This window comes from Lactuca sativa, chromosome 1 (assembly GCF_002870075.4).
Source record: "Lactuca sativa cultivar Salinas chromosome 1, Lsat_Salinas_v11, whole genome shotgun sequence".
Lineage (NCBI taxonomy): Eukaryota > Viridiplantae > Streptophyta > Magnoliopsida > Asterales > Asteraceae > Lactuca > Lactuca sativa.
In genome coordinates this window covers 19,199,463-19,221,466 of record NC_056623.2, presented here as the reverse complement: position 1 = coordinate 19,221,466, position 22,004 = coordinate 19,199,463, and positions in this window count along the sequence as shown.

Genomic DNA, 22,004 nt, shown 5'->3' with positions numbered 1-22,004 from the left:
AAGAATTATTTAGGGTTGTGGGTAAAATGATAAAGGAAAAATGAATTATGAGGGTAACAAAGTGTTGTACTTGTTTTCATTTGGTTTCTTATCTTTTGTTTGTCCTTGTTATACCATTGAACTTAATATTCCTACTCACCAAAACCCTCGCGACCGGTTATCACCTGTTTTGTTGGTTCCTCATTTTAAAGTATTTAATTACGGATGGCATGTCGTATTACGTGGACTTAGAACACATGTCATACCCGTTTCTCTTTCACCCCCTTTCTACTTACAGTTAAGGTTCATAGGGAAATTGAAGAACCCGGTTCAATCGAAGATTACGGTTACGAATTTGAAGAGAACTGGTGAATGCGAGTGTTATAGTGAAGAATATGGCCTCCGATTGCAAACAACGTAAGTATTTGATAGTTTATATACATTATAATGGTTTCTTCGCACCAAAACCATTAGTGTACTTAAATGATGTTGTTGCAATCTGTGATGTCGATTTTGGTGCAATGGATCTTAAAGAATTTATTTTGTTCATTGAAAAGTTGATTGAAGGCAGTTGCGATAATGTATATTATTTCACTAGAAATGAACCATTGGCAGAGGGTATTAGGAGAGTTGGGAATGATGCTGACTACTTTGAGTTTATTGAAATGGGTTATAATGATGAAAATGGTCTAAAAATGAATGTGTATATAGACCACAAAAATGAACTTGTACTTGATTGGGCTGATATGGAAGTAGTAGAAGATGATGAAGGGAATGATTATGATCAAGACCCGGATGATGATAACAAATCACAACTTTCTGATGATATTCCATATGAGCATGAAGCAGATGATTACATTCCTTCTCTTGACAAGACTATTGGTGATTAATTCTTACACCGGGTGTCAGGTATTTTTAAGGATACAAATGATGAGGTTGAAACCAAGAATGATGAGGTTGAAACCAACAATGGGGATGACAAACTAGTGTACCCTGTCCATAACGAGAACCATAAATAGGACAAAATGGTGCCAATTCTAGGTATGAGATTCTCTAATCTTATGGAATTGAAAATTTATGTGACTAACTATGTAGTGAAGAATGGCTACAACCTTTATTATGAGAAGAATGATAATCGGAGGTTATTAGTAAATTGTTGTAAAGATAACAAGAACCCCTATTTTCTTTTATATTGTGAGCTTCCTGGATGAGTAGTGAAAGGTCTTTCCAGATTAAGTCCTTAGTTGATAAACATTGATGAACATAATTGTTCAAGAGTCTTCAAACTTGGTTCCATTGTAACATATAAATGGACTGGAAAACATTTTAAGAATCAGCTTTTGCAGAACCCAAAAATGAGCATAAGGAAAATGAAAGCAAGGTAAGTACAAAGTTTAACTTGATTGTTAGTGTGACTCAATGTAGAAATGCTAGGAGATATGCTTTGGATAAGATAGAGGGTAGTTTGATAGAACATTATGGTAAAGTATGGAGTTATGGAGAAGAAATAATGAGGACAAATCTTGGTTTAACAGTAAAGGTAGATGTGAATGTCATGTCTGATTCCACCTCTTACTTTTCTAAAATGTATGTTTGTTTTATGGGTGTGAAGGATGGTTGGATTGCAGCATGTATGAGGGTAATACGAGTAGATGGTTGTTTTTTAAAGGGTATATGTAGAGGCCAATTGTTAGCAGCTATGGGTAGGGATGCAAACAACCACATCTTCCCTATTACATAGGTTGTGGTGGCAGTTGATGTTGGATTAGTGTCTAAGTCCATAACTATTTTGGTATGTACTTGACCCGATGGTGCATGGTCCTTTTGGGTTGCCTTCACCAAAGCAACTTGATAGGATGAATAATGGAGAGAAAGGATTAAATATGATTTATTAATATATTATGAGGATAATATATTAAAGGAGAAATCATATTGTTTAATTAATATTAGTCAAGAATTAATAAGAATTAAGTTTGTGACTAAAAGAGATTAATTAAACTTAAGGGACTGGAATTGTAATTATAAGATAATTGCAATTGGGCCATGGATTACCTTATAATATAAGGGTAGACGAATTCTATGGGGAAACCCATTAGAAATCATTCAAGGCCATTAAGGAAAGGAGTCCATGGGTTGCTTAGGGCTTAAGCATCCAAATTAGGGTTTCCTTGTTAGATAACCCTAATAGCCTCACTATTTAAAGAACCCTTATTCCCCAAAAACGTGGCCAAGCTTCCTTCTAGGGTTTCCACACGTTTTGGGCAGCCTCTTTCTCTTCTCTTCTTCATCCTCTTGCTCTTGGTGTTTGTGAACCATTAGAGGAGTGACATTTGTGACTCTAAGCTTTCTAAAGTCATTACAAGGAGGATTTGAGATTGTTATTGCTACATAACAATCAAGGTATGATCTAACCCCTTATTTATATGTTATATGGATTATCATACACTAGATCTAGGGTTTATAGTCTTGGATGAATTGCATGTACAATAGAGAAACCTAGATCCAAGCATTAGGGTTTGTATGAGCACATAGGATGTTCTTATGGCTAAAACCCATCAGTGGTATTAGAACCTTGATTGGTTTCTATTGTATTGATGCCTTGTATGTTTGTTCAAGTTGCAAAATCGAGTTTTGAGCTCCCTGCCTGATGAACTCGACGAGTACCACAGTGTACTCGGCGAGTAGGCCTCAACTCGGCAAGTACAGTGTGGTACTTGGCGAGTTCGAGCGTCAGAAAGAGGGGATTTCGGGATTTCTTGCTGTTTTACTCATGGATACTTTCCTTATCTGTTAAAGGTCATTAAAATCCGATTTTGTACATATTTATGAGTATATCCTTAATTAAACAAAAGATAATTACCAATTGATTAGATAATAACTTCCTTATATGATTATAGTTGATTATTTGTATTAATTGGGTAACTTATTTTGCAAGAAATTGAAATTAGATCAAATATAGATAATGATGAAATTAATTGTTTAATTTATATTATTTGTTATTTGATCCTTGTGTTATGAAAAGTTTCAGTTTTCCCCTTTAGGTTTTATAGTTTAAATTTGAACTCAAAAGTTTTGTTTTGAAATTTAAATAGTTGAAACCCTAATGTTTTGAAAAAGGTTTCAAAACTTGCCCTCAAGTTTTGGAATTTAAAAGTTTATTAAAAGTTTAATTTAGGAATGTTAAATTCTAAAACCTTAATAGTGTTTTGAAAAGTTCAAATCACACCCTTATGGTTTTATTAATTAATTAAGGTGTATAATTAAAGGAGGTTTAATAAATCCATAAAAGTTTTGGTTTACAATTTAATTTAATTAAAGGTATAATTGTTAAATTTAACCACCTAGTATTTTAAAAGTGTAAAATACACCCTATACTATATATAACATTAAAAGTCTAACATTATATATATATGTATGAGTAAAAGTCAGTCTTACCGTTAGTAGGCCTCATTCACGAAGCTGGTCTATAAGGGCTGTTTAAGGAAATTGCCTATAAAATGACAATTGAATGGGTATCCACTCTTACCCACCACACTCTTGACTAGTGGCGGGTCGTTAGCCGAAATGGTAGGATAGGACAGAAACCTTCCATTATAAGTATAATGAAGTACAAAAGTAACTAAATGTTTTACAAATTCCCAATCTTAGTTACTTTAGGCAAAAGTGAATTGATGCAATTCCATGAAATTACACTTTGTGCCCTTGCAAAGACGTTAGTGGATCGTGTGTGGTTTACCGACACACTAAATGGTTCTAAGCAAAAGGTAGCAAAGGGCGAATCAATGTTTGTCATAGTTCGGTGGAGCGTGTGTGGTATACCGGCACATCGAATAGGTGACCGTAACATGTGGGGGCACCATGTAAGTTTGCATGGTTATTCACACCCGCTTTGTGATCCTCGGCATCCCAGTCACAAACTAGAGGGGCATATCGAGATTTAAACATGCCATTGAAATGTTCAATGAATCTCTTAGGATCTAGGAGTTTTCAATATATTTAAGACTTAACTTGTTTTTCATTTTTCATGGTGAAAATTAGTGAATCGTCATTCACTTACCTTCAAATGTTCTGCAATTTGGGTTACGGCATCCCTCTCCCAAGTTGTGGAATATTGTGTTGGGTCCTAGCCTTAATATCTCATTTGGGTGATTTATTAAGGACTCAATCTATCAACTAACTTGAATTTGTTTTCTCCCGTTTTGTAGATGTCAAAGTACGACAACTATGGTCTTCCCAAATCCCGTGGAACAAGCATTCCACATGAAGATGATATTCCACGATTTGATCGAGGAACAAGAAATCACGCTTCACTTACTCCACCTCCTCCAATTATTCTCCCTAACCTACAAGATCGAAGAATTTAAAGGTTCAATGTCACTAAAGCCCTATTGGAAATGAAACATGAAGATGGTAAACCCGTGTGTGCCCACGTTCTAGGAATGAAATCACACATCGATAGGTTGATAATGTTGGGTGCATCATTCCCTGATAAGTTGGCTGTGAAATGGGTTCTGCAGTCACTTCCTGGATCATATAATGAGTTCAAAAGAAAGTATTATATGATGGATCATGACGATAACCTCATTGACCTAACTTACATGCTCATTGCTGCTGAATCAGAAATGATTTGGCAAAGCAATGAAGCATATTTGTTGGGAAAGTCAACCAACCATGCTTCCGAGGACGTTCTAGGAGAACCGACCTACGTTTGTTGCCAAGAGAAAGGGTGTTGGATACAAGTCTGCCCTAAGAGCCTGAAGAGTCCAGAAGATGAGAGAGTCAAAAGTATGGTTGTGCTTCAGGTAAAGTCCACTATCTAACTCCATTAAGTTCCTATTCGTTGATTCTTAATACATGATGTGATAAGATTACATTTGAATGTTTTGCAGGATCAGTGAAAAGAGAGGAAACTTGATGGAAGAGCAAGATGAATCTAATCACAAGAAATGGATCTCGATCACATGGACTTGAAGATTAGATTTTGAGCTTAGAAAGTTATGATAGAATTGTTAGGAATATTTGACTACATAGTTTTTCAGTTGATTTTGCATTGTAAGGACAAATGTTTTCCGTTGCTTTTATGAATAAAATAAAATTTTGATTTGACTTATTTATTTATTTATTTCCTTGCAATGAAATCGTTATGAAAAATTGATGTTTGCATATTTCTACAACGAATGGATAAGATTCTTAATAGTGGAAATGTCAAGAATTTACCAAATAGGGAGAGTTTCTCATCACCCAAGTTTCAATTGGACAGAAACTTGGAATCATGCAACTTGGTTGCACGATGAATGAGAAATTTCGTATTTGGAAATTAGACTAATTCGTTGACAAAGTGTCAAGTGAAGGACTAGGAGATCGAGTACACAAAGTTGTGTGTTGATCAAGTACACCACAAGGGTAACAAAGATATTCGTCATGATTTACTAAAGGATTAGTAAATATGATTATACTTATAAGATTAAGTGTAATTCTGAATTGATTGAAAAAGGTTTAAATCAATAGCAGAACGAATAAAAGAATCAAGTAGGCAGAAAGATAAAAGTCTCTCTATTCTAAGAAGAAGGGAGAGTACCTTTTATACTTTATGATATGTCTTAATGATTAAGAACCATATTTTAATTGATCCTCTAAAATAAGTCTTAGTACAAGTGTATGTATAAGAAGAGGAATCAAGAATTGAAGAAATGGTTCAATCAAGAAGTCAATCATACTTCATTCCAAAACAAGTCTTAAAGTTAAGATTGTAATATTGAGTGACAAGTCTTAAGAAGGTTTATAACATTTATCAAATGTAGAATTTGGAAAAAGGTATTCCTATTCTCGCACATTTGAAATTGGAAAGTTGTGATGTCTTGGATAAGACAAAGACCAACTAGGACCAATTTTATTAAGTGTTATGTCTTGATAAAAGCTACACTAACTCTTGAATATTTTTTTGTTAAGAAATGTTTATTGACAAAAGAATCTTATATGTCAAGGAGTCAGTGGGAGTCTTAATGGTCTTGAAAGGTTTCAAGAACAAATAAAGAATAAACCTTATCGATCATCACTAGCACACGAGTAGAGGTTTACAACCTATCGTGTTGACATTACCTTGTTTCTGTGTCGTTCCAATTGAGTTAATTATGCATGTGAGCCTATGATTTCCCATTTGAATGCATAAAAGGCAAGGACCTTGATCAATTGAAAGTACATTGATAGGAAAGGGTGAGCTGCTTAACTACTTGGAAGACATGGTGGGCAGCCGTGTTACGATAAGGCAAGAAATCAAGATTGAGAAGGTTCAGTCCATATGAGTTTGGATTTGTCGCAAACCTTGGTTTTGACAAATTCACATGCATAGGAACACATACACCATTAAAATCTAAGTGTCATAAGATTCCCTCCTTCATGAAAATGATTGTGAGGAAATGCTTTCACTAAGAGAGATTTTATGAAGATAGTAATTGTGAAAAATTGGATTCTCGAATTCGATTATGGTTACGGTATCCCTTTCCATAATTCGAATCGTGAGATTTGGCAATTAGTCTGAATTGTTTAAACACACATATAAGCTATCTAAGGCAAAGGTGTATAAGTTTAAGAAGCCTTGATAAAAGATTATCAAAGCATTGGGTATTAGAAATATGAACTTAAAAAAATTCAATAGGCATTGTTTTTCTGAAAGTTAAGCTGTATCTGAACACATGTCAAAGCTAGTGGGAGCATAAGAGTTATGTTTGTAATAATCATCGTGATAGTGGGAGCATAAATGTTATGATTGCATGATTATTAAGGCAAGTATTGCAAGTTAGAAATATTAATTATAGAAAACAAGAGTCATACTTTGCAAAGTTGTAAGGGTTGAATAGTTGTTTTGCTATAATTAAGGGAGAGAATATTATGCTTCATTTCAAATCTAAAGGCTTAGGTTGTGGAATGTTAATAAACTTAGTCAAGGATACATAGTGTGTTCTTAAATTTCGATTATGATTACGGCATTCCTCTTCATATTTCGAATTGAGAGAACGTAGCACATAAAATATTATGACAGAAGATTGATAAAGTATCGAATCTTTATGTATGACATTATGCATCGTGTCCCATACGCATTGGGTAAAGGATCGATTGCAAGTGCTATAATATTTGACCATTCTAAAATTTTCCAAATGTCTATCACATTAAGAGGGAAAAAGGACAAGAATCGGTTTTGACTAAGATAATTAAACAACTATCAAAGGACGATCCAAAGCTCACTGAGAATTGGTCGCTTGTGAGTAGTTGGAAGTATGATATTGGATGGACCATATTGACATTATTATGAATAGAAAAGATTCTATTAAGAATGAGTTTTCATATGGAAAATATAGAAACGTTTGCATATTGGGAGTTGGATATTGAGAATCAATGTCTAGATTATGAACTTTTATGTAAAAGGATGTTCAAAGGAATGTACTTTGAGTGAGAGACATCACATATAAGGAATTGTCTTGTAACAATCTCCGATAGATGACTTTGTAATTCATTGGCAATAGTCATTGTGACTTTTGTAATATGACATTGCAAAAGGGGTCATTGCATTAAATGTTAGAATCTAACATATTCCACAAGTGGCAAGAATTTGATATTCTTTCACTTGTGAAAAGGATTAGGAGTTGTGAAATGAGTATGATTGGGAATGTGTTCATTTTATATATTTCACAAAGTAAGAACCATAGGTAAACATTGTGTGCATTCTGTTGGAATAGTGTCTAAGGCTGCAACTATATTAGGCAAGTATTTGACCCGGTTGTGCATAGTCTTTTTGGGTTGCCTTCACCATAGCAACTTGATAGGATGATTTATTAAGAGAGAGTAAATATTATTAATATATTATGAGAATAATATAAAGAATAATATATTGTTATTTGATTAATATAAGTCATAGAAATAATTGGAATTAATTTGGTGACTTAAAGAGATTAATTAAATAAGAGGGTATAAACTATCAATTGTTTGATAGTTAAACTTTAGACTGTAAATCCATATAGATATGCAATGGAAGGATTCTAGAAGCTAGAATAGCTTCAAATCGTCCAAGGGGATATCTATGGAAAGGATTTGGATAGCCTTAAGAGAAGATTATCCTATTAGGGTTTAGGTTGTAACCCTTAAGGAGTCTACAAGTATAAATAGACCCTATGGCTAAGGGAAATCGGCACTTCATCTAAATCATAGAAACCCTGGCCGAATTCCTTCCCTCTCCTCTCTCCCAAATCATCCTCCTTGCTATTTGGTGTTTGTAAGCCATTAGAGGAGTGGCAATTGTGACTCTAGAAGCTCCAAGACAACAAGATCAACAAGGAATTCAAAGGTATGATTCTAGATCTGTTTTGTCATTGTTCTTATTCCTAAATAGTCATTAGAAGTCTTGGATTCATAGCATGTTTAATTAGAAAGCCTAGATCCAAGCATTAGGGTTTTGCATGCGCACATAGGAAAGTTCTTATGGCTAAAACCCATCAGTGGTATCAGAGCCTAGCTTGGTTTTCATTAAATTGTTGCTTAATTGACTGAAACTAAACTGCAAAATTCATTTTTTGTGTTTCTAGGTCATGGACTCGGCGAGTTCCAAAGTGGACTCGGCGAGTTGGCCTGACTCGGCGAGTCCCTTTGTGCACTCGGCGAGTCTAAGCGTCAAGAATGGCCAAATTCGGGATTTCTTCATAATTATCTTATGGAAACTTACCTTAATCATATTAGATCAACCCTAATCCGATTTTTTGATATATATGACTATAATCTTGATCTAATTAAAGATATTTATCAACTAATAAAATATTTAATTTCCTTATATGATAATTAATTAATTATTTTGATTATTTTGGTAATTATCTTAAAAAGAAATGTTGAATAAAATCAAATATAGATAATTAGGATATTAATTGTTAATTGGAATTATTTGTTATTTGATCCTCCATGTTTTAAATGTTTAAAACTTGCCCTCAAGTTTTGAAATTTATATTTTGTGATTAAAAGTTTTAATTTAGACAATTTAAATTTCAAACCCTAGATTTTAAAAGGTTTAAAATACAACCCTATACTAATATGATATTACTAGAATAATATATATATGTATAACTAAATGCTAGTCATACCGTTAGTAGGCCTCATTCACGAAGCCGATCTATAAGGTGGGTATAAGGTTGCGGCCTATAAAATGGCGCTTAATGGGTGTACACTCACACCCACCGCTTGCTTGATTGGTGGAGGGTCGTTAGCCGAACGGGTAGGATAGGGCAACCTCATCCTCTTATTAAAAGTATAATAAGTAATACAAAGTAACTACACATATTTTTTAAAAAATTTTTCCCAATCTTAGTTACTTTAGGAAAAGTGAATTGATGCAATCCCATGAAATTACACTTTGCACCCTTGCTAAGAAGTTAGTGGAGCGTGTGTGGTTTACCGGCACACTAATTGGTTCTAAGCAAAGGTGGCAAATGGTGATTCATTGTTTATCATAGTTCGATGGAGCGTGTGTGGTTTACCGGCACATCGAATAGGTGATCGTTACAATGAAGGCACCACGTGAATTTGCATGGTAATTCACACCCGCTTTGTGATCCTCGGTATCCCAGTCACAAACAAGAGGGGCATATCGAGATTTAAACATGCCATTGAATAGTTTCAATGAATCTCATCCGAACCTAGGAATTCTCAAAAACATTTAGGACTAATAGTTAAGTTTTTATGCTGGAGAATTAGTGAATCGTCATTCACTTACCTTCAATTTATTTGCATGTTAGATTACGACATCCCTTTTCTAGTATGTAAATGTTATTGTTGGATCCTAGCCCTAATTTTTCTTATTGGGTGATAATTAGGGATTCTTATTCTAATGTATCTTTGTCCTTTCTATTTGTAGATGTCGAACGCTAACAATGCTGCTGCTAGTTCTTTCACGTTGATGAGCCTTTGCCAAAAGGTCACCTTCGATGGAACGAACTTTAGCGAATGGATAAGATACATTCGCATCATTGCTCGCTATGAGGATACGGAGTATGTCCTCGATGAAAAGCTCGAGAAGATCAACCATGAAATCGCTACTCCGGCTGAAATCACCGCTTTTGAAACTCATGAGCGAGATGCAACGAAGGTACATTGCATCATGATTGCCACCATGAACTCCGAATTCCAAAAGTCCTACGAGGACATGTACGCGTACGAGATGCATCAAGACTTATTGGAGAGATACCACCAGAACGCGAGACAAGAGCGTTATGAGATTTTCACCAACATGATTTCCACTAAGATGGGTCATGGAGAATCTCTTACCGTGCACCCGCAAAAGATGCAAAGGTATGTCGACCGCCTTCGCAAGTTAAATGTTGACTTTGGGGAAGACTTTGCGATCGATATGGTGCTTCACTCTTTGCCTCCAATGTACAACCAATTTAGGATGACCTACCACATGAACAAATAGGAGGTCACCCTAAGCAAACTCCAAGGTCTCTTGAGGGTCGCTGAGAGCAACTTCAAAGACAAGTCTGTTGCACCAACTCCCAATCCACCTGCTGCTCCTGTCTTGGCTATTGGTCAAGGAAAGGGAAAGAAAAGGAAGGCTTCATCTAAGAACTATCGCAAGGTTAAAGCTCGAGATGATGCCTCTTCTAGTGGAACCAAAGTTGATCCCGCTAAGCCCTGCCCTAACCCGAAGGAGGCAGAGTGCCACCACTGCCACAAGATAGGACATTGGAAGAGAAGCTGCCCAGAGTACCTGCAAGCCATCAATGAAGGAAATATCAAGCCATCTTTTGCAGGTATATACACAATTAAATCTAACGATTCTAATCATGTTATTTCTTGCGTTCTTGATACTGGTTGTGATTACCACATTTGTTCTAATGTGCAGGGACTAAGAAGAAGTAGGGATGTGGAGCAAGGAAGAATCAATCTAATCATGGGGAACAGAAGATCGTCGCCTGTGACCAAGATTGGAGTATATTCTTTAGTGCTTAGGAATAATTTGTTTTTAGATGTGAACAATTGTTGCTATTCGCCAGAAATGGCTAGAAACATCATTTCATTTCATGGTTTATATAGACAAGGTTTTAGATTTTCTTTTAATAATGAGAATGGTTCTATTTTGGCTTATCTAAATGGTGTCTTTTACTTTGAAGCTATACCATGTAATGGAATTTATGAAACTGTTATAATTGTTGATAATTTAGGAAATGATGTTTTGAATATAGATTCTTCCACTAGTATGGATAAAGCATCCTTGTGGCATTGTCGTCTTGGACATGTCAACAAGAAACGCATAGTCCAACTCCAAAAGGATGGAGTGTTGGAGTCATTCGACCTTAGGGAAGATGACACATGCGAGTCTTGTTTACTTGGAAAGATGACTAAGTCACCCTTCACGAGTACGTGTGAAAGGGGTGAGGGTCTATTGGACTTAATACATACCGATGTATGTGGACCGTTTAGATCAACCACGAAGGATGGAAACCGCTTCTACGTAACCTTTACCGATGATTATAGTAGATATGGGTATATCTATTTAATCAAGCAAAAGTCAGAAACCTTTGAAAAGTTCAAAGAGTTCAAGAATGAAGTGGAGAATCAATTGGGCAGGAAAATCAAGATGCTTCGATTCGATCGAGGAGGAGAGTACCTAAGTCTTGAATTCCACGATTATCTTAAGGAGTGTGGAATAGTTTCGCAATTGACGCCTCCTAGGACACCGCAGTTGAATGGTGTGGCAGAAAGGCGTAATCTAACCTTATTGGATATGGTTCTCTCTATGATGAGTCGTGCTTCACTACCTATCTCTTTTTGGGGGTATGCCTTAGAGACTGCCGCCCATATCCTTAACCGAGTCCCTACTAAGAAGGTTGCCAAAACACCTCATGAGATGTGGACAGGGAAAGCTCCCTCGTTGGCACATATCAAGGTTTGGGGTTGCGAGGCTTTCGTAAGATGAGATACTCACGACAAGCTCGAACTTCAAAGTGAGCGATGTATTTTCATCGGCTACCCACAGACATCCTTTGGATATCTCTTCTATAGACCGAAGGACAATGTTGTCTTTGTTGCGAGGAGAGGAGTTTTCCAAGAGCGAGAACTCATAGGCCAAGGAGATAGTGGGAGGCAAATCGAGTTTGAAGAGATTCAAGAGTCGATAGATGAAGGAACCTCTACCACTGGCACTCAACCCGATGAGGAAACTCCGGTTGAACCGATTGACGAGTCCTTACCTCTTAGACGTTCTGATAGAGTTAGAGTTCATCCCCAGTTTTATGGTTTTCATATTACTACCGAAGGGGACACGTATATTAGTGATGGTACACTAATAAATCTTGATGAACCTAATAGCTATAAGGAAGCCATGGCAGGCCCGGAGTCTGCGAAATGGAAAGAGGCAATGGATAGCGAGATCCAATCCATGTATGATAACCAAGTTTGGAATTTGGTCGATTATGTGCCTGGACGTAAGACCGTTGGGTGCAAATGGATCTTCAAGAAGAAGACCGACGTGGATGGAAACGTACACACATATAAAGCGCGATTGGTTGTGAAGGGCTTTACTCAAACTCCCAGAGTTGACTATGATGAGACCTTCTCACCAGTTGCGAAGATAAAATCTATTAGAGTGATGCTAGCAATTGCCGCATTTCATGATTATGAGATTTGGCAAATGGATGTCAAGACCACTTTCCTTAACGGAAAGTTGGCTGAGGATGTTTACATGGCTCAGCCAGAAGGGTTTGTGGATCCGAAGCATCCGAATAGAGTGTGTAAGCTTGAGAAGTCCATTTATGGACTTAAGCAAGCATCTCGCAGATGGAATCTTTGCTTCGATGAGAAAGTCAAAGATTTTGGATTTGTACGAAGCGAAGATGAATCATGTGTATATGTCAAAGCCAGTGGGAGTATAGTAAGCTTCCTCGTGATATATGTCGATGACATATTACTCATAGGAAACGACATCCCGACTCTGCAGGAGGTTAAGTCCTGGCTCGGGAAGTGCTTCGCTATGAAGGACCTCGGAGAGGCTTCTTACATTTTGGGAATAAGGATAGTAAGAGAAAGAAGTAAGAGACTAATTGGACTTAGTCAGAACACTTACTTGGAGAAGGTACTAAAACGTTTTAGTATGGAAAACTCGAAGAAGGGAGAATTACCGATACAAAGTAATGCCAAATTGAGGAAGACTCAAAGTCCGAGTACTGAAGCTGAAATAGCAGAAATGAGCCGAGTACCATACGCTTCCGCAGTTGGCTCAATCATGTACGCTATGACTTGTACTCGTCCTGATGTAGCCTTCGATTTGAGCATGGTTAGCAGATATCAAGGGAATCCTGGCAGAGCACATTGGATTGCGGTGAAGAATATCCTTAAGTACCTTCGGAGGACGAAGGAATGGTTCTTAGTCCTCGGAGGGAGTGATGAATTGAAGGTGCGAGGGTATAGTGACGCCAGTTTTCAGACCGACAGGGACAACTACTGTTCGCAGTCGAGCTGGGTCTTTACCCTGAATGGAGGAGCAGTGACCTGGAAGAGTTCCAAGCAGGAAACCGTAGCTGATTCAACGTGCGAATCAGAGTACATTGCAGCGAGCGAAGCGTCGAAGGAGGCAATATGGCTGAAGAACTTCATCGATGATCTTGGAGTTGTACCTGCCATAAAGGAGCCCATGGAGATTTTCTGTGATAACGAAGGAGCGGTTGCCTTGACCAAGGAACCGAGGGAACATGGTAGATCAAGACATATCGACAGAAAATATCACTTCATAAGACATCGTGTAGAAGAAGGACAACTCGTAGTGAAGAGGATATCATCAGAATATAACCCAGTAGATCCGCTTACGAAGGGACTGAGTAGGGTTAAGCACTTGCAGCATGCTAGGAGTATTGGGCTGAAGGATGATATTAGCATAGATTAGATAGCATTAGAAACGTGTAATAGATAAATGTAATTAACATTTGGTGATTAAATAAAGCAGTTTTATTTATGAGTAATGTTAGTATCTTATGTTAATTGTTTAGCTATTGTTTCACTTTGCATGTTTTAACTTCCAGAATAATTGAATTTATTAGGAATAATAGAATTATTCAAATTGTCCACAATCGTTCATATGTTGGAAGTAGATATGAATGAAGATTGTCATGAATTGGTGTGTAGATTGTCTAAATGGTGTTAGACATAGCAAAGGGTTGCTGCAACATTCATGAGTGCTTATGAACTAGTTTTGAGCATTGGAACAAACCCGCACTTGCTGGAATCACCTTATGGAATATGATATAAAAGGGTGATCGCAAGACGATAATATCATATAGTCTTAAAACCTAGATATATGGTTTGTTATTTGTTAATTGATTGTACATTGATAATGCGAAAACGCATCAGTAAGTCGGTGTTATAAAACGCATTGTTGTGTATAGTTGGTTAATGAATAAGTAAATGCATATAAGTCGAAGTTTATCTGTGACTTTTATCTAAGAAGGTAAAAGCGATATCTCGGCCGCTCGATGATTTGTTTTGACTTATGTGCCAGGCCTGGTCAGAACTGAATTGATGTGTTCGATTAAGTTCTATGTCAAATAAATCAGAGATCGAGAAACCTAAATGCTTGAGTAAGCATTCCATAGGATTGTCAGCATGATATTTAACAGAGGACTGTACGATCCCTTATCTAAAGGACAAGATTGATTAGATCAGAGTTTGACAGCGTCTTTGAGAGCTACGATTGCAAGCCGAATTGTATTTGTGCATATAGTTACTAGACTTATCCAAGTGGGAGATTGTTGGAATAGTGTCTAAGGCTGCAACTATATTAGGCAAGTATTTGACCCGGTTGTGCATGGTCCTTTTGGGTTGCCTTCACCATAGCAACTTGATAGGATGATTTATTAAGAGAGAGTAAATATTATTAATATATTATGAGAATAATATAAAGAATAATATATTGTTATTTGATTAATATAAGTCATAGAAATAATTGGAATTAATTTGGTGACTTAAAGAGATTAATTAAATAAGAGGGTATAAACTGTCAATTGTTTGATAGTTAAACTTTAGACTGTAAATCCATATAGATATGCAATGGATGGATTCTAGAAGCTAGGATAGCTTCAAATCGTCCAAGGGGATATCTATGGAAAGGATTTGGATAGCCTTAAGAGAAGATTATCCTATTAGGGTTTAGGTTGTAACCCTTAAGGAGTCTACAAGTATAAATAGACCCTATGGCTAAGGGAAATCGGCACTTCATCTAAAGCATAGAAACCCTGGCCGATTTCCTTCCCTCTCCTCTCTCCCAAATCATCCTCCTTGCTATTTGGTGTTTGTAATCCATTAGAGGAGTGACAATTGTGACTCTAGAAGCTCCAAGACAACAAGATCAACAAGGAATTCAAAGGTATGATTCTAGATATGTTTTGTCATTGTTCTTATTCCTAAATAGTCATTAGAAGTCTTGGATTCATAGCATGTTTAATTAGAAAGCCTAGATCCAAGCATTAGGGTTTTGCATGCGCACATAGGAAAGTTCTTATGGCTAAAACCCATCACATTCTAGGAGCATGGGACAAGTGTAGTAATAATTCAAGTAAGAAGTGTTGGGTTTTGAGCATTCTAACACTCCTAAGTGTACATGCAACCCTAAATACCTTGGATCTATGTTTTCTCTATTATACATGCAAATAAGAACATCCAAGGTATAATCCTAATCTAGCATACAAAAACAATAAGTGTAACAAGATAGAATACATACCTCTTTGATGTAGAAAGTCTTCATGAAGCTTGAGTGCCTAGCCCCAATAGTGTGGAAGCCTCAAAATGGAATCACAATCACCAAAACACTTAGAATAACTTGAGAGAATTCTACAACTCATGAAATCGGCTAGCCCTTTCACTTCACACTCTAGTGGCCGATTTTGGTCAAGAATAAGATGCTTATATAGTTAGGGTTACACCATGTAAACCCTAATTGACATGGCCTTTCATTTCCATGATCCATGGGTACAAATACACCATGGAGCATCCATGGACCATCCTATGGGTTTTAGCCCAACTTGATTATCCATGGAGCATTAGCCCACTATACAAGTATGGATGATTTACACAATCAACCCATATATTTAATTAGTCTTCTTTTGATCACTTAATTAATCCTAGATTAATCCTTGATCAATACTAATTAAATAATCTTATTATTCTTATTATTAATATACTAGAACTTATAATATATTAATAACCATAAGTGTCTTATTTCTCTCATTATAGTCTATCCAAGTGCATGATGGTATGCAACCCAAATGGACCATGCCGGGTCGGGTCAAGTCTTACCAATTATAGTTATGGACTTAGACATTAATCCAACAAGAAGTTGATTACCTGAAACAACAAATAATGAGTAATCGATATGGTGATAAATAAAAGGTGTTTTATTTATACTCAAAGGTTTAAGGCCATATGGGATTAGTATTATTCTTATGTTTCACTTTGCATGTTTTGACTTCCTGAATAATTTAATTGGTTGAGAACAGTCAAATTATTCAAACAGGCCACAATCGTTCATATGTTGGAAGTAGATATGAATGAAGACCGTCGTGAATTGGTGTGTGGATTGTCTAAAGTGTATTAGACATAAGCAAATGTTTGCTGCAACGTTCAAGAGTGCTTATGAATATGATTTGAGCATTGGAGGATTAAACCCATGCTCACTTGGATCACTTCATGGATAGTATCACGAGTGATTGATGAGACGATAACATCTTATATTCTTGAAACCGAGATGTGTGAGTTGTATCTTGCGAGTCGGTTGCATATTGATAATATGTAAACGCACCAGTAACTTGGTGTTATAAAATATATTATTGTGTGTGATTCGGTGAGCGAGTGCAAGCGAGCATTGAGTCAAAGTTTATCCGTTCCTTTTATTCAAAGTAGGATAAAAGCAATATCTCATGATCACTCGTGATAAAATCCATGAAGTGATTCCAATGAGCGCGGGTTGAATCCAATACTCAGAACTTATGAGCACTCATGAGTGTTGTATCCCTTTGTCCAACACCTTAGACCTCTACAAGCCAACCCATGACAATCTTAATTCATATCTACTTCCAACATATGACCGACTGTGGATGGTTTGAATAACTTAGTCATTCCGGAAGAATAACCTAGTTTATTCGGGAAGTCAAAACATGCAAAATGAAACACAATAATAATTGAATCCAATATGGTATCAACTCTTTGAACATAAATAAAACACCTTTTATTTATCACCACATGATTACACACTATTCATTGTATACTGTTTCAACTATCAACTTTATTCTTGAATTTAAAACAATAGTTGTCTCATGCTCCAAGCATGTACACTATGTTTTCTTAAACACTAGTCATGCCACACACCAAGTATGCATACTATGTTTGTCTATGATCTTTACTTTGTGAACTAGATCAATTGAACATAACTTCAATGATTATCTTTTCACACTCCCAAATCCTTACTGCAAATGCAAGAATTCCAAATTCATGCCATTTACTGAAATCTGTTAGATTCTAAACTTATATGCATTGATCTTCTTGTAATGATTATGCACAAAGTCACAAAGACTTGGCAACAATCATTACAGAGTATTCCAAAAGAGATCAACTCCTTGGAAATATCCTTCTTGCATTAAGTTTCCTTAATCTTACACAGATTGAAAATTCTAACTTTGAAACATTTCCAGATTCCATTTTGACTATCACTTCTGAAAAAGAGTTGCCTCCTTATAGATTATGTCAATATGGTCCTTCCAGAATTATCAATATACTTCCAACTATCCTTGAGCAAGCAATATTTGGTAAACCTTAGATTGTCCTCGACAATTGTTTAATCCTTTTAGTCATACCCAGTTCTAAACCTTTTCCCTTCTTAATGCCCCAGGCATTTGGAAAATTTTAGAAAGGATGAATATAGCACATGTAATCGATCCTATATCCGAAGCATATGGGACACGATTCATGATGTCTCACATAAAGACTAAACCAGTCTTTTGCTATAACATTTACATTTCTATTTGCCAAGTTCTCATAATTCAGATTATGAAAAGGGATGCCGTAATCATAATCGAATTTTAGAACGCAAATAATGGACCCGTATACAGAATTTCCTTATGTTGAGATCAACTCCTTGGAAATATCTTTCTTGCATTAAGTTTCCTTAATCTTACACAGATTGAAAGGGTTCCAGCAGCAGAGCATATATAATGTGCTAGGCACATTTATGCTAACTTCAAGAAAAGAATTAAAGGTGAACAATATAGGAAGTTGTTTTGGGCTACTGCTGCTAGTACTACTCATCCTAAATTTGAGGCGGAAATGAATTCTATAAAAAAAATGACCCTTTGGTTTATAAACACCTCATGGAAAGGGACCCTAAAAGTTGGTACAGGACATTCTTTAAAGTGGTTAAGGATTGTGATGCTTTTGAGAATGGCATATCAGAAAGTTCCAACTCTGTTATTGATCTTGCTAGGAAGAGACCATTCCTCACCATGTTGGAAGAGATTCAGATTTATGCAATGAAGATGATGTATAAAATTTTGCTAGAGGGACAAAGTTGGGGTAATTTAAAAATATGCCCATCTATAATATTAAAGATATCGAAGTTAAAGAAACATCAAAGGTATGCTATAACTTCCATTTTATAAGTATTATTATCCCATTTATAAGATTAATAGAACTTGTTATTTTTATGGAAATATTTTGGGGAGTTATACCTTCTGGGATACAAAAATATAAGGTTAGGCTTGGAAATGATGGATATGTTGTGAACCTTACCAACAAGACATGTGGATGTAGATCTTGGCAAGTATCAGGTATCCCATGTGTGCATGTAGTGGCAACTATTTCATACCTCAACAGGAATGCAGAGGATTATGTTGCACCATGGTTCCATACAGCCATGTTCTTGATTTGAAACAACCATACCATTAGTCCACTTAATGGTAGTTCCATGTGGCCTGAAGTTCCCTACATGAAGCCATTTCCTCCCTAAAAAAAAGAAGGTTACCAAGAAGACCAACCCTTAAAAGGAAAAGGGATCAATCTGAGAGGGAAAGCAAGGGGAAAACAAGGTATACTATCTCAAAAGCAGGTGTAGTTATGAGATGCACCATTTGTAGAGAAAATGGCCACAACAGATCAACATGTCCTACAAGATCAGAAGATGTAGCATCCACTTCAAGGCCAAAAAAGAAGAAAGCTAAAAAATGTAAAAAAGAGAAAGGTATGCTATTAAAACAATTTAATTATACCGCAACGTCCAACTCATTAACTACACCTTTGTATAGCATGTATTGTGGAATCAGTTCAAGTGGAACCAGTTCAAGTGGAACCAATTCAATTGGATGATCCTACTCAACCTGTTGATGGTGTTCAAGTAGATGATCATGATCCACAAGTTGATGTTCAAGTGGATGATCCTACTCAACTTGTTAACGATGTCCCTGCTCAACCTGTTGCAACTGGGAAGAGGATACAAAAATAATCAGAAATAATTACCAAGATAGGGTTAAGGATGAAGGTTTTGAAGAAAGAAGGAAGCACTGATCACCACTTAGTGGTGTTGGAATGATTTTATGTTTTAATATTTTTGAGAAGACAAACTTTTAGTCTTTTAATTATGTAATTGGGAAAACTTTTAGTCATGGCACATCTTTTGACATATTAGGGCACTGTTGTAAAAATCCCGACTAGGTCCCGATTAATCCCTAGGCGCTACTCGACCGATTAGAGGGCGTCTAGCGATTAATCTCTGCATACAAAATGAGTGAAACATTATAAAACGATGGAATTTTAACATTTTGAAGAGGTTTTATCTCAATGGAAATTATTTTAGGCATAATTAGTGTTATATTAATCATAGTAAACTATTTTATTATCATATTAGTGGTATTTATGAACTTTGATATGATATTAGTCATATTTAATTTTTTAAAATTCAACAAATTAGCAATTAATAGTCCCCGATTAATCTCCGCCTAGACAATTAATCCCTTGATCCTAATCCACCGACTAGCTAACGTCAAGCGTTTTTTACAACATTGATTCGGAAAAATGTTGGCACAACTTTTGTAATGGTGCACATGCTAATGGAATCTTACAATTTTGTCTTTTATCTATATTATATGATTTGGTGTTTGGTTATTTACCCGTGGATTGTTTCAAATAATTCAAAAGCACATTAACAATTGATTGTTCTTATGCTTAATCTGAACCATTTTACCCCTGCATCATGTCCAATTCACTAACCTATTAAAGACATTAATTTGGACCATTTTACCCATGGATCACATTAAGACATTAACAACTGATTGTTGTTATGCTTAATCTGGACCATTTTACCCCTGCATCATGTCCAATTTAATAATCTATTAAAGAAATTAATCTGGACCATTTTACCCATGGATCACATTAAGACATTAACAATTGATTATTGTTATGCTTAATCTAGACCATTTTACCACTGCATCATGTCCAATTCACTAGTCTATTAAATACATTAATATGGACCATTTTACCCATGGATCACATTAAGACATTAACAATTAATTGTTGTTATGCTTAATCTAGACCATTTTACCCATGCATCATGTCCAATTCACTAACCTATTAAAGACACTAATATTTTTTGAAACCAGTCAAAACATCAAACTATCATTAATCAACAAGATTTAATCTTAATACATCAAACAAAATACAACATTAAGCCAAATTTTCTTGTCTAACAAAATTTAGTCTTTGAATACAGCTTCACTAACTACTTCTTAAACACAAACAATAGAAACAACACAATCATCAGAACTTTATGAGTAAACAACTTCCATTTGAATTTTTCAAACTCTTGTCTAACAACCAAATTTTCTTTTTCCATCTTCATCTTGCATATGCTGATCTCGTTTTCCAATATAGAAACTTTGAGGGTTAAATTGCACAGTTCTTTTTGGTCCTTCCCAGAATTGACTTCATTTTCAAGGGTTTCAGGCTCCAACCATTCTCATAACTTGCATTTTGGTCCTTCATTTAATTTTATAAAAATACGGACAAAAAAATAAATCAAAATTAGCCGACGGAGTCTAAGCGAAAGTTGTAGATCTCGTCGATAGCTACACGTGGATATAAAGAACGTCAAAAACGGAGTTCGTATGAACGAGTTATAATTTATAATATCATATTTACGTATTAAAATAAAGTATAAATCATATATATGTATACACATATATACATATGTATATATCATTAGAAAGGTATCGACGATGCGGTCGTTATAAGACTAGTGTTGAGTACTTTCGATATTAGTTTAGTACAAATATCGTTAAATCTATTTAAAATAATAGTATAAAGGGGTGGTTAATCGTTTAAATAACTATAAGGTCATTAAGTAACTATAGAGGGTAGTTTTTGAAAATTCAATTACTATAAATAAGAGGCTCTAGGTTCTCATATTTCTTGCACCATTCTCTTGATTCAAGAATCTTTCTCTTCTTATCCCCCGAGCATTTCGGTCCCTCGTGATTCGACTTCTCTTTCTGTAGTTTTAGTATAGTAAGATGAGCGCTGAAGCGCTACAAGAATCTTTTTAGAAAGATTCAGCTACGAAGTTCTGCCCCACAGAGCCTAACTCCTAGCTAAAACCCCCTTGTAAGCGAGTCATGCTTACCCTACTTTAAGTATAACTTATGTTTAAGTTCATTATCGTTATTATGAACCTATAAACAATATATGTGCTAAGTATTATAAATTATACAAAGTGTAATTATAATACCTTTTAACTGCTCACGGTATGGGGAATCCGGGGAATCTGGTTTGAAGGGTCGCATAGGTTTGTTGGTGTCAGAACAACTTAAATGCCAAAATAGTCATGCCCTCCGATGTTTTATGGCTGCCCCCTGTCTGTACATAGTAGCTAAAAAGTATTGTTTAGCACTTATATAATATAAGAAAAACAATATTTCTTGTAGACCTTGAGTTAATAATAAATCTAGACTAATAATTAGTCA